This window comes from Haemaphysalis longicornis, unplaced genomic scaffold (assembly GCF_048455015.1).
Source record: "Haemaphysalis longicornis isolate Haplotype H1 unplaced genomic scaffold, Haemaphysalis longicornis Haplotype H1 scaffold_13, whole genome shotgun sequence".
NCBI lineage: Eukaryota > Metazoa > Arthropoda > Arachnida > Ixodida > Ixodidae > Haemaphysalis > Haemaphysalis longicornis.
The window spans coordinates 63,416,848-63,429,508 of NW_027526233.1; positions in this window are offsets into that span (position 1 = coordinate 63,416,848).

Here is a 12,661-nt window from a genome sequence, read left to right on the forward strand (position 1 = left end):
CGGGTTGATGCTACTTTTTCTTTTGTGTGTGGGTTTGTGTGGTTTCCCTCTCTGTTTTTTTTATCCTTGACCTGTTATTTTCCCCCTTCTCTACCTTTTCTTTTCACCTGAGGCTTGCAGATTGTTTCGGATAAGGACCCCACTCTCACCACCTGGTCTGCTTCCGGTGGTTCTGATAACCTTTCCGTATGCCCCGCGGCGGGTCAACAAACACCCTCTCATCCTTCCTCTCCAAAAATTCCTAGAATATCAACCCCCGGCTGACTTCCTGTGACCTACTTCGCGGCTGAAACTACACATTCTTCTTTGCCCCTCAATATCTCCTGCGACATACTCCCAAACCAATCCGCTTTCTCAATTTCACTTCCTTCTTTTCTTCTCCCCTCTCACCTGGGGACCTACCCTTATATAAAGCGTGCCAGTCAGGCGAGAGATTGCCCTGACGAAAGCAAGTCTCTTTGCTGGAACGTTGGCAACAATCGTGCTTTTACCTTATTCAAAGTTTTCTTTTCTTGTGTTCTCTACCATCTTCAAACGTTCAACTGCTGCCTGGATTATATCTATATCTATACATATATATGTATATATATATATATATATATATATATATATATATATATATATATATATATATATATATATATATATATATATATATATACACAATATAAACAAGGCGGCACTTTCCAACACTGTAGTAAAACACAGGAGAAGTGGAGTGGCTCTTAATATTGTACGTACTAAATTCATTTTCCTTATACGTCTTCCTGGGCAATTTCCAGGGTAGGCTCTTGTGCCGCTGCTGAGCCGTGTTGTCACACATCAAGAAGGATGTGCGGTAGATCTGTATTTCACTACGGGTTCTCGTCATTTTGACTCACCCATTGCAAGCCTATATTCCGGCTTGTTTGGGAGCAATCCGCCCTTGCATGCAATTACTGCAGGATGACGCAATATCTTTCTTCCAGGGAAAGAGACAAGCTTCACAGGAGAGGAATGCGGTAAGCGCCCTGCGCAGAAGCGGGAGGTAGGCTCGGTTGGGCGTGTGATTTCATTGGGAGGTCCCAAGGTTTTTCCTTCAAGAACCAGCCCGACCAAAATTCGTGTGCGTTGTGAGGATTGAAAGGGAAAAGGGGGTGTATTGGTGTATGAACTTCCAGGCATGAAAGCGGGAGCAACCAGCTATTTCTCGTATTGTTACGGTTTATTTATGCAATGCCAACGCCGCCTGTATTAACATTGCCTGACGCGTCGCGCGCTTTTCAATGGGAAGGGTTGGGACGCTTAGTTCAGACACTGATCCGCTATGTGGCGCGTGCCGGCGGACATCTCGCCTTACGTCACTGCTCGCGAGTCGCGAACGCTGCACCCACTTCTACGACGTGTGTCTGTCAGCTTGCCTGTTGGGCTTCAAGGGCCGTTTCACTTACATCTTAGCCGCGACGGGGCGCTAGTTCTGTGGCGCACTGGGGATCTCGTTCAACGTGTCGCTCGCTTCATACTTGCTGCATTTTGCCAAAGATAAAGACGGAGGCGGACTGAAATAGTGTAAGAACATACTGATTGTCGGGTAGAAATATGGCTAACAGAAAAACGATATTCTCTGCTGGGCCAACCATAATTTTACTGATATTTTTCTTTCTGGAATATTTAGAGAAGAAAAACTTGCGTGCACGTTTTTTGTTCAGGCGCTCAATTCTACGATTACTTTCCAATAATATCACGTGCTTGTAAACTTCAGAAAATTATAGGAAACAAAAGGATAAGCAGCTGGGATCCCGCCCCGCTGTCCGGGCTCTTCTACAGTACAGTCCTCAATTTTAGAAGTGCGCACCGATGCGGAGTGCAAACAGCGGGGTCAAAACAGTACCTAAATGCGGAGGGGATAGAGGTGGGATGCTCCACTCAGAATATTTCAGGGCCTGTGATCCGAGTAGATAAGCGCGCAAAGCCGGCATCAGCCTGCGGCAGCGCAAGGGATTTTGCTTCGTGACAAAGGAAGTTTTATCAGTGACAGACCAAGACAGACAGGCATGGTGAAAAACAAGAAGGCGTAGGAGCACCGCCTCGGGAACGCTAAACAAACTTTCCACTGTTTTGCATAGTTTCCGAGAAGCGGCGCTGGCTGGCGGACACGAAAGCACACTGGAATGCTACGGAGCGGAGAAGGGTAGGAGAGAGCAACCGGAGAGTGGCTTTTTGACCATTTTTCGCTCACGCGTTAGGCAATGTTGATACAGGCGGCGTTGGCAGTGCGGTGGGGCACAGAATCGACCACAAGCTCATTACTGTGCTTTGTACATACTTGCAAATTATCGTACAAATTTAAATGACTCCATGTTTTATATTAAATAAAAAGCTCCAACAAAACACGGCTCAGGGTGAGCACTCACACGCAACAATATCCCTTTATCAACAATCAAGAGCTCCTCAAAATCACTTGCTCGGCCCATATCCCTCGTCGGCACGCCATGTACACTAGTTCCCGAGGCGACCGCCAAAGGCGCAACTGTAGATAGTTCATAGGTCGCCCGCTAGATTCCGTCGCGACATCGCCGGGTCCCATGCCGTGTCCTCTAGTTAAAGTGCTTTTGGCGCGGCGGCACCCAGTTTCGATCCCACGACTGCCTGGCCGCAACAGGAGGTACGTGGCGCACTTTCCACTGCGCTACAAACCGAGACGAGAGCATGTGCTACGAACGCGCCTTATGTCCTTCACTCATTCAGATGGTGCGCGTCGTCAAGAAGAGGCGGCAAAGAGAAGTAGCGCATCATGACGATAATGAGCGCCGACAGTTGGCGCCTTGATGCCCGCGCCTTCGTGTACGGGGGACGCGCGTGAATTGAGGCACCCTCCAAATCGGAGCGGGTGCGGGACAATTGCATCGATATGTGAATAGTAAACATCGTGTATATAAGTATAACCCCTATAACAACGTGTCGAGTCTTTATATGATGTGTGGGCGAATGTTTCACAGTTTTACCGATAAGCATTTTAGCTCGCCCCTCTCAGCATCATTCACTTCGTGGAGATGGCTGGATTTTTTTTAATTGTGTGCAAGAGCTTCCCAAGGTATTGAATTGGCTTTATGTCGCAAATTGAGCCTGTTTCTTGTAAAGCAAAATATTTTCGTTAATGAATTTCATAAATTGCGTTTGCGTTGAATTGAATTTTATTTAGAAATCAGGAACATGGGACATGAATGAGTACAAAAACACTCCGATGTCCCAAGGTAAAAAGCGCAGGCGAGATCTCCCGTGATGACAGTGAAAAAATGCGAAAATAGCATGCATCACTAGAACACAAATGTTAAAAACTGTAAATAAACACTCCACAAAAAAAGAAGGAACTAGATAAAACAAACCCTTAAGACACGGTATGACACTAATAAGCCCATACACTAAAAAAGGAAAATGATACAATGGCAATCCATAATGCCATATTCACAAAACGAACACGTAATACTGCATTTACAGTTCAATCAAACGTGAAGTGTTTCCAAAGAAACTGTTTAGTTTTTACGTAGCCCGTTCATTCACAAATTATTATATTTACTGCAGAAAAATTCCATACTTGGAGGTTTAGCAGTGTCAAGTGTCTAGAGGTTAAGAAAAAAAGTTCAGTCTCTCTAGAGTAGTTATTACGCAAATGGCGTTGCGTCCTCATACGGAGACACCATTACTCAATCCTGATTTTCTTTATAAAAAATAATAAATATCCTGAGGCAGTTTACAAATAAGGAGGTGAAATAATAATTTCTGCACATGAAAGAGGTGCTACAGCCTTCATAAATGATTTACACCGCAGTAAAAGAGAACTAAACATGGCAACACACCGGAGCTCCCACAAAACTTTGTGGCGTTCGTTTTGAAACGATGTTTATGGCTGCGGTTCCGCCATTCCACATCACATGGTGCTACCTTTCACTTCCGTAGGTTTCGAACATCAGCCGCCCTGCTCTGCAGCATGAACTCTTTTTGTCTTCATGAGGAAAACGACGACGAAAGTCACGTCTCCATATGGAGACACGGTGACTGAAGGGGTTAAAAACTCAAGTGAATTGGAAGTCTAATTCAAAATTGGAATGGCGAGGAATATAATCACATGTTTGCCGAAGTAATTGTGTATACATAAAAGTAGCAAATTACGGCGCGTTGAATTCCGATACCGATGATGTAGCCATAACGTTGATGTAGAGGTAAAACACGAAGCTTATAAAACAATGGGGGAGATTATGCTTGCAGGTGGGAGAATGTAATAATGCGTAGCACTTCTTTCTGTAGTGTTCCTAACTGCGCGATGTGAGTATCATACGCCCCGGAAGAAATGCAGTAATTTACGTGATTGTGGACAAAAACCTAATATAGGGTTACGAGTGTTTGCGAGTTGAAGTACGGATAACTCCAAGTAAAGTCTGATGTCAAATAAAACTTCCTTTGATATGGAAAGTCCGTGCTCATAAAATTTAAGGGGACAATCGACCATCACGCCCTCCCAATTTACCACCCCCAAAAAATTACTGCGGCGAAGTTCTGCCTTGTCACCTGCAAACTAAAGGGAGTGGATAGCTAAAATTATTTTTGAGGGAACTGAAAAGCAAAACAAATTTCATCATGTTTCTATGGGGGAACCCTGAGTAGTATGCGAAGCACCCAGGGGGTCGACTCAAGTTCCCATTAGTTTTAAGTTCGATCGCGGCGTTGCGGGCGGAGAATGAGGGTAGCCGCGCGTGCGCGCACGTCATTTATACCGCGGAGCTACAGTGGCGCCACCAGCGGAGTATGCAGCGGCTACCGTCGGGTCTATAACCCCAAGCTGCATCGCATTATCGCGCGCGGAGCCGCAGGTGTTGCCATTCGTTGCGCAATCCCGGAGAGGAGAGGAGCTTCGGAGAGGAGAGGAGGAATGCCGGAGAGGAGAGGAGCGTCGGAGAGGAGAGGGGGAATGCCTCGCATACTACTCAGGGTTCCCCTACGGGAAGATGACGACGGTGGTTGAACGCGAAGCTATGTCGTGATGAATTATTTGGTTGGCCAATCCCTAGGGGCATTCTGCCACAATCATCATCCGCGGTGTCTGGCCAGGCATGCGCAGTGAGGGTGGGGTGCTCATGGTTCCCCTACGGAAAGATAACGACGGTGGTTGAACGTGAAGCTATCTCGTGGTGGATACTTTGGTTCGCCAATCCCTAGGGGTATCCTGCCACAATCATCATCAGTGGTTCCTGTACAGGCATGCACAGTGGGGGTGTGGACGCCGCGCGATGGCGCCCACACAACGGCGGAGGAAACAAGCTCGACCATAAACTGTTTCGCATCTAAAAGCAAGTTTTAGGTACGTTAAGACAATTTCTTAAGGGGACACATCATTCGAAGGAAAACAGGTCAGCCTAGAGCATTTCGATCAAGGCACAGCTATTTTGATGGCAGTAAAGACGGTGCTGCCATCTATATGCAGTATGCATTGAGGAATTAAAACAGAGAAGAAGATCATTTGTCAAATTAAAAGGAGCAATGGGCCCAAGATCGAGCCTTGTGCAACTCCTCTATTTTCTGTGACAGGGTATGATGTCGCTGTAGAAATTAAAACGGTCTGTTGCATTATTAGTAGACGGCTTCGTATCGAAGTTATGGCAGGATCTGTTGTCCCATCACGCTCACGCAAAATGAAAAAAACGTTATGGTCCCTGGTGTCGAATGCTGCCGAAAACTTTAAGAAAACCCCAGCACCAGCGTCACAGCGGTCAATGAATGATTTATTTTGTCTGCTAGGCACACAGTCATAATCTTAGTAGACAGGACAGCACGAAAACCAAACTGAGAAAGGGGGAGCAAGCGGATGATTTTAAGATGGCGAAAAAGACTGGTCTCAACGAGTTTTTTTTTAACCTTATCCGAGAAGAAAAGCCGACGCGTGTACCCACTGCTACACCCAATGTTAAAATCATCATAGTAGTATGCGCAAGTGAAGGACCTTCATACTGGCGGCGAAGGAACGAACGTGCCTTTCTAGTAGCATTTTCGTTTCCCTCTTTCTGACCTTTTGTTGAAGTTTTCTGGGCTCGAGAGTATAGTTCTTTTAATGCTCAATCGATTTGTCATGATGAACGAATGTCGCAATTTTAAAAAAAACAGGCTACAGACTACAGGCCCTCTCAAGACCACCAGCATAGTTCCGAGCTTCCCCCACCCGCCTTCACATACGGGTGTGCGCTGATGTGATTCCTCCTGCATCCGCTACTGTTATACATCCTCAAATGTCGCATGAAGGAAATTTTGGAGCAACAGTCAGCAATACGTAAGTAACCAAGGTGACCGAGGAATTATCACTGTAAACAACTTTGCAATTTTTGTCAATCTATTATGTCGCAGCCTGAAGCCATGCTTCAGTTTGAACATCACGGTCGCTGTCAACCAAGGGACACTTTACCATTACTGCCCATTTTATGCTGCAACACGATAGTCTGTAGCATTTCTGGACGCGGGGCCATGCCATTACGCGTGTTTTCCTGGTTCACTGCGGGCAACAAAATGCTCTCTCGTTTCGAGCATTGACCCAAGCGTGAAGGTCATGTGCAAATTCCCTGTACAACTTCCCAGTGCTCCCTGTTTTCTGGTGGATCAAGAAGCTTCCCAACATAATTACCATGTATCAAACATGTATCAAACAATGCTAACCGCTTATTAGGGTACTTGAAGCGCAACTTTTCGTCAAATTCTTCTAGCCTCAAGCTACAACTCTATAAAACACTTATTCGCCCAAAGCTAGAGTATGCGGCCTCAATATGGGACCCAGCCCACGAATTTCTAGTTACCAGGGCAGAAGCAATCCAGAACCGCTCGGCTCGTTTCATACTGTCGAACTATCATCGCACTGCTAGTGTGTCTTCTATGAAATCAATATTGTTTCTGCCTACTGTCGTTGCGCCGCAAGATGCTTCGATTATCTTTGTTTCACAAAATTTATTTCCACGCGCATCTTCGCGATTTTCTTTTATCTGCCCCGTCTTACATATCACGCCGCGTCGATCATCGCTACAAAGTTGCGCCGTTCTACTGCAAAACAAACGCATTTTATCATTAATTTTTACCCCGCACGGTGAGTGAATGGAATCGCCTTCCTGAACCGCTAGTGTCAATACATGATAACAAGCTACTCAAAGCTGCCCTTCTTCCGCATTTTTCTGATGTTTCATAGGTCTGATTTTCATGTTTAAAACGGTAATATTTTCTTGATTGTTTTGGACATGGTCTTATGTCCGCATCATATGCTGTGCTACTTGTTTATTGTACAATTTTCCCCACTCCCCTCTGTAATGTCCCCAGTGACCTTGAGGGTATTTGAAAATAAATAAATAAAATAAATAAATAAATGTCACACAGTAGCCAACGAAAACTACAAAATTCGTATGAGTCCTACACATTTCCGCCCATGCAGTTTTATAGTTTAGTTTAAAAACCGGCAGTGTGTACTCGGCTAAATAATAGCAGCGTATGCGTCCGCTAAAGAGTATGTCCTTGAATTATTGTTTGAAACCAGAATGGGAGGAGCGCATTATAATTATTTCCTTAGATCTCACGACAGAATTCCAAACGCAGCCAGATTTTTCTCAACTTGCACAGAACAAGCCTAACCGCAAAGGTATGGCCAGACAACTCCGTGTTTACGTTATTATTTGTTGCTAAATTTAGAGTGCTATATAGCATTGAATAGTGAACTTTGCAGTGACCTTTACATTATCCAGGAGGGGTACCTACACCAACTGGGGATGGACGCCCCAGAAAAGTTACTAGGTAGTACACGCCTCCAGGCAGACTATAGGGCATTTATGCACGGAGCATTGAAAACTTGACAGAGAATAATGCAACTACTGCAGAACACCAAGGGGCAGCTCATTACAGCAGAGTCGCTATTTGGGCTTTACCGAAATGTTAACCACACTGACGTTGTTACAAACCACCAGCTTCTCATGTCCGTCCAGAGACCTGATAGAAGCTACAAGATAGACTGCGTCAGAGACTCAAAACAGAAGCGGAAATTTTTACTGCATGACTTGACAAATACAGATGGCTGGATTATTCCGCTTTGCGTGAGGGCCTATCCTGCCATGTTCGTGTAAGTTTCGCCTTTAACAGCACAGTTCTTGAGCGTGATGACAGTATGCAGTATGGCAGTATGCAGTATGCAGTATGCGCAGTATGCAGTATGGCAGTATGCGGTATGTTAGCAGTATGCGCAAGTGAAGGACCTTCGTTCTGGTGGCGAAGGAATGAACGTGCCTTTGTAGTCGCATTTTCGTACACCTCTTTCTGACCTTTTTTTGAAGTTTTGTGGGCTCGAGAGTATAGTTCTTTTACTGCTCAATCGATTTGGCATGACGAAGGATTGTAGCAATTTTAAAAAAACAGGCTACAGACTACAGGCCCTCTCAAGACCGCCAGCACAGTTCCGAGCGCTCCCACCGGCCTTCACATACGGGTGTGCGACTCGACAGTGGCGACGGCTGGTCGACAGATCGCCTACTCTTCTTCGAAATCTCTCCGCAGGAATTTCGACAAGCTCGTCACCGGTCACGGTAGCGCTCAGCTGGAACCACTCGGCGTGAATACCCTCACCAGATTGAACGTGACGTGGAAGCTTGGGCTGGAGGCTGCTCGGGGGCGTTTTAACACGTCTACAAAAAGTAGCATCAACCCGTGAACCGGATACTCGGCAGTGGCGACGGCTGGTCGACAGATCGCCCAATTTTCTTCGAAATCTCGCCGCAGGTTTCTCTCGCCATTTTTGTTGCGAAAACCCCTTTTCATTGTATAGCTGTCACTGCTACCGAGTTCAGAGTTTTTGCTGCGTTTCTCTTGCCTTGCATTGTTGTATACGTGAACTTGTCAAAAAACAAGTCTGAAAGCGATAGGGAAAGCCGTAGTGAACTTCGAAATCTACGAGCTGAGATCAAGGAAATGATGAAAGGAGTAGAGTTCATGGAAAAAGAGTTGTAAACCATGAATAAGCAACTAGCGGAAGAACGAAACGAACAGCTACGCTTAAAACAGGAAAACGAAATCTGAGGGCAAAGTGCAAGGAAAATGAATCCGAAATCGAAGAGCTTCACAGGAGGCTCCTTCAGTGTGAATAGTACTCGCGCCAATCGAACTTAGAGATAAAAGGTCTTGTGGAGGTGGAAAATGAGGATGTCACTGATCTAGTGAGTAAACTGGGCGCGGCGATTGGCGAGCCTATTTGTGCTGACGACATCGAAGTGTGCCACCGAGTGCCGACTCGGGAGGAGGGCAAGTCAAACGTTGTTGTGCAGCTTAAGAGCAGGTCTAAACGGGATGTCGTCCTCGAGAAGGCGCGGAAAGACCGCATCAAAAACAGCAATGTGGGAATCTCGAATGAAGGTGCCATATTTGTGAACGACCACCTGTGCTCCTTCCTGAAAAAAAACACGCTATTTTGATGACGCAAAGCAAACGCCCGAGAAAAACATCCCCCTCGCCAGGGGCACGATCAAATGCAGAGCATTTCTGCGGGGGGGGGCGCGCCTGCAAATCGTATGGATTACGTATTGGTTGTTGTTGTAATTGTTGTCTTCCAGCGTAGACATTGTCGATGAAGTCGATGGTGAAACGTGCCGTGAACCCCCTGCCGCGGCTATGACGCAACGTGGAGTGGCTATGACACAACGTGGCGCGGCTATGACGCAACACAATCCAACACAATCCACTTTAATCCAATCCAATCCAAATCCAAGCCAATCCAAGCCAATCCAATCGAATCCAATCCAATGTCCCTCGCGAGAGAGTGTTATAGCGCCGAAATCGCCACCACGCGAACACGTGATGCTGACGTCAGGATCACGCCACAGATGTTAGCGACCGCAGCGCGCGCGAACCGCATATGTGGTTTAAGCGCGAACCGACCGCGGCGAGAGAGCGCGATGCGAGCGCCCCACCTGTTCTTGCGCGCGAACCTAACGCGGCGAGAGAGGGTGTTGCGCACGTCCCCACCTGTTGTGCTACCGAACCGAACGCGGCGAGAGAGGGCGTTGCGAGCGGAGAGAAGGCGAGGAGGACGCGGGGGAGAGGGCGCACCTCTGCCCGACGGTTAAATGAGTCAAGGATATAAGGCACGTTCGTAACCTTCCGTTCTGTGTCGGCTTTGTGGCTCAGTTGGTAGAGCACCGTGCACCTTGCGTTCCGTCCGCAGAGTCGTAGGATCGAAACCTGGCGCAAGCAAGTATTTATATAGTGTAGGGGGAGCGATGCGGACGCGGACTACGGACGCCAACGCGGGTGACATCGTGACTTACTGAAATGCTCTTTTGCAGGCGATCGCGGGCTCTACGAAGACGCAGCTGCTTTTTAAGTGACCTAAACGTATTCTTTGCTTATAGACGTCACCATAACAAGGTTGTTTTAGGGCGCGGAAAGGCGGAAAGAAGCGAAACAGTGCCCAAACACTGCACGAGCCCCTATCAGCCACGCAGCGCAAATCCCGTCAAGGCCGCGGAGAAGCGGCGGCAGGTGGCGCAGCGATCGGGAAGCTCGAGGCGTATACTCAGCGTGTTTTTCTCGGAATTACTTTCTGTTTGATGTAATTATGTTTTCCGAAACATGGTATCATGCGGACAGTTCTGTGTTCGTTATGGAAGGATACAGTCACTATTTTGTCAGTCGAAGTGGGAAACGTGGCGGGGGAGTCTCAATGCATGTAAAACAAAATAGGTCTTGCGAATTGGTGCAGAAATAAACGCATATAACTGCAGGTTATAAAATTCTGTTCGTCAAAATTGAAAACAACTTGTACGCTGTGCTTTACCGCCCACCTTCTAGCAATTTCACGGCTTTTTCCTAATTCTTGGACCACCTTTTTGACAATTCTTCAATTCAGGGTTATATTATGTTACTTGGTGGTGACTTTAATGTGAACATGCTGGATGACAATATTCATTCTAGGGAGCTGAGTTCCAAAATAGCTGATTCTGGTTTTAAGAATATAATTACAACACCCACGCGTGTGACACCGACTGCCCAAACCACTCTTGATCTCTTCATAATTAATCAAGGCGTTGAAATACAAGCCGCCGGCACAATAAGTTATGATATAAGTGACCATTGCCCTATTTATATCGCGCACATAAATGTCATTACACGCAACGATTGTACAAAGTACAGACTGCTTTTGAGAGCAAATGTGGACTCCTTCCGAGGGCGTATACTGAACCAAGACTGGTCGGCAGTTTACGCTAACAATGACGTTAATGAGAGCTATTCACAATTTCTATCAACTTTTTTCCGTCATTATGACAACTGCTTTTCATATGTCCTCGCGAAAGAAAAAAAGAAAATACGGAAGCCCTGGATTGGCCCTGAGCAGTAAAAATGATTAACAAGCAAAATCAGCTATTACAAAAATTTATCGGGATCCTTGCAAGTTAGCGGAATTTAAGAAGTACAGAAATAAGCTAAATGATGAATTAAAAAAAGCAAAGTCATCCTACTTTGATTACCGTCTCTCAGATGCCTCCAGACAGAATCCTCATCAGGTATGGAACATAATAAATGATACGTTAAACCGCAATTGTGCGAAACCTACAGTATCTGAGATAACTGTGCAAAATCGGAAAATTTCAGGGGTAGCTCTAGCAGACCATTTTAATTATCATTTCATTAATATTGTGCAGCCAACGGAACACCAGGCAGGGGCCACAATAGGCTATCAAAACTGGATACTATATTTCTGGCACCAACACATGAAAGCGAAATATGTCGAACGTTTATTATTTTAAGAAACAGCAAACAAAAGATATTCAGGGCATTCGACTTCAACCAATGAAGTACGTGATAGACATCATAGCACCGTGTCTAGCATACTGATATATTCTTGTTCTAGAATCTGGTCCGTTTCCGCATTCTATGAAGATAGTCAGAGTGTCTGTTATATTCAAGAACGGTGATAAGGATGACGCAAACAACTACAGGCCCATATCCATACTCGCAATATTCTCTAAAGGACTGGAAAAAGTTATATTTTCCCGCATTACCACTTTTTTCTTGAAGCACGATATAATTACAAACTGCCAGCATTGTTTTCAACGAGGCAAATCAACAGAAACGGCACTACTGGCACAAAAAGAACTTATAATTAAAAATATTGAGGATAGGAAGCTTACACTCGGTATATACATAGACTATAGCAAAGCTTTCGACTACCTGAACCATGGTATTGTGCTGAAAAAGTTACAACGCTATGGCGTCTGCGGTATAGCGCATTCACTTTTTCATTCATATCTTTTAGAACGGAAACAGTGGTTTGAAGCGGGAGGCTTTATTTCTTTCCATAAAACTACACATCATGGAGGAACTCAAGCCAGCGTATTAGGGCCGCTGTTGTTTATTATCTTCAATGATAATGTTAAAACCAAAAACGACGTCACGTTCTTTCTCTATGCAGACGACACCAGTTTGGTTATTTCAGGCCAAAACACAAACGAAATTGCGGAAAAGGCTCAGTAGGCCCTGTCGATCATTTACCACTGGTCGCATTACAACAGCTTAAAAATTAACGCCAGCAATACTAAAGTCATCTTATTTGGAGCTAAAAACAAGGACACAACGATGCATCGGATGATAGCTTTAGGCAGCGTATCTATAGAGGTAG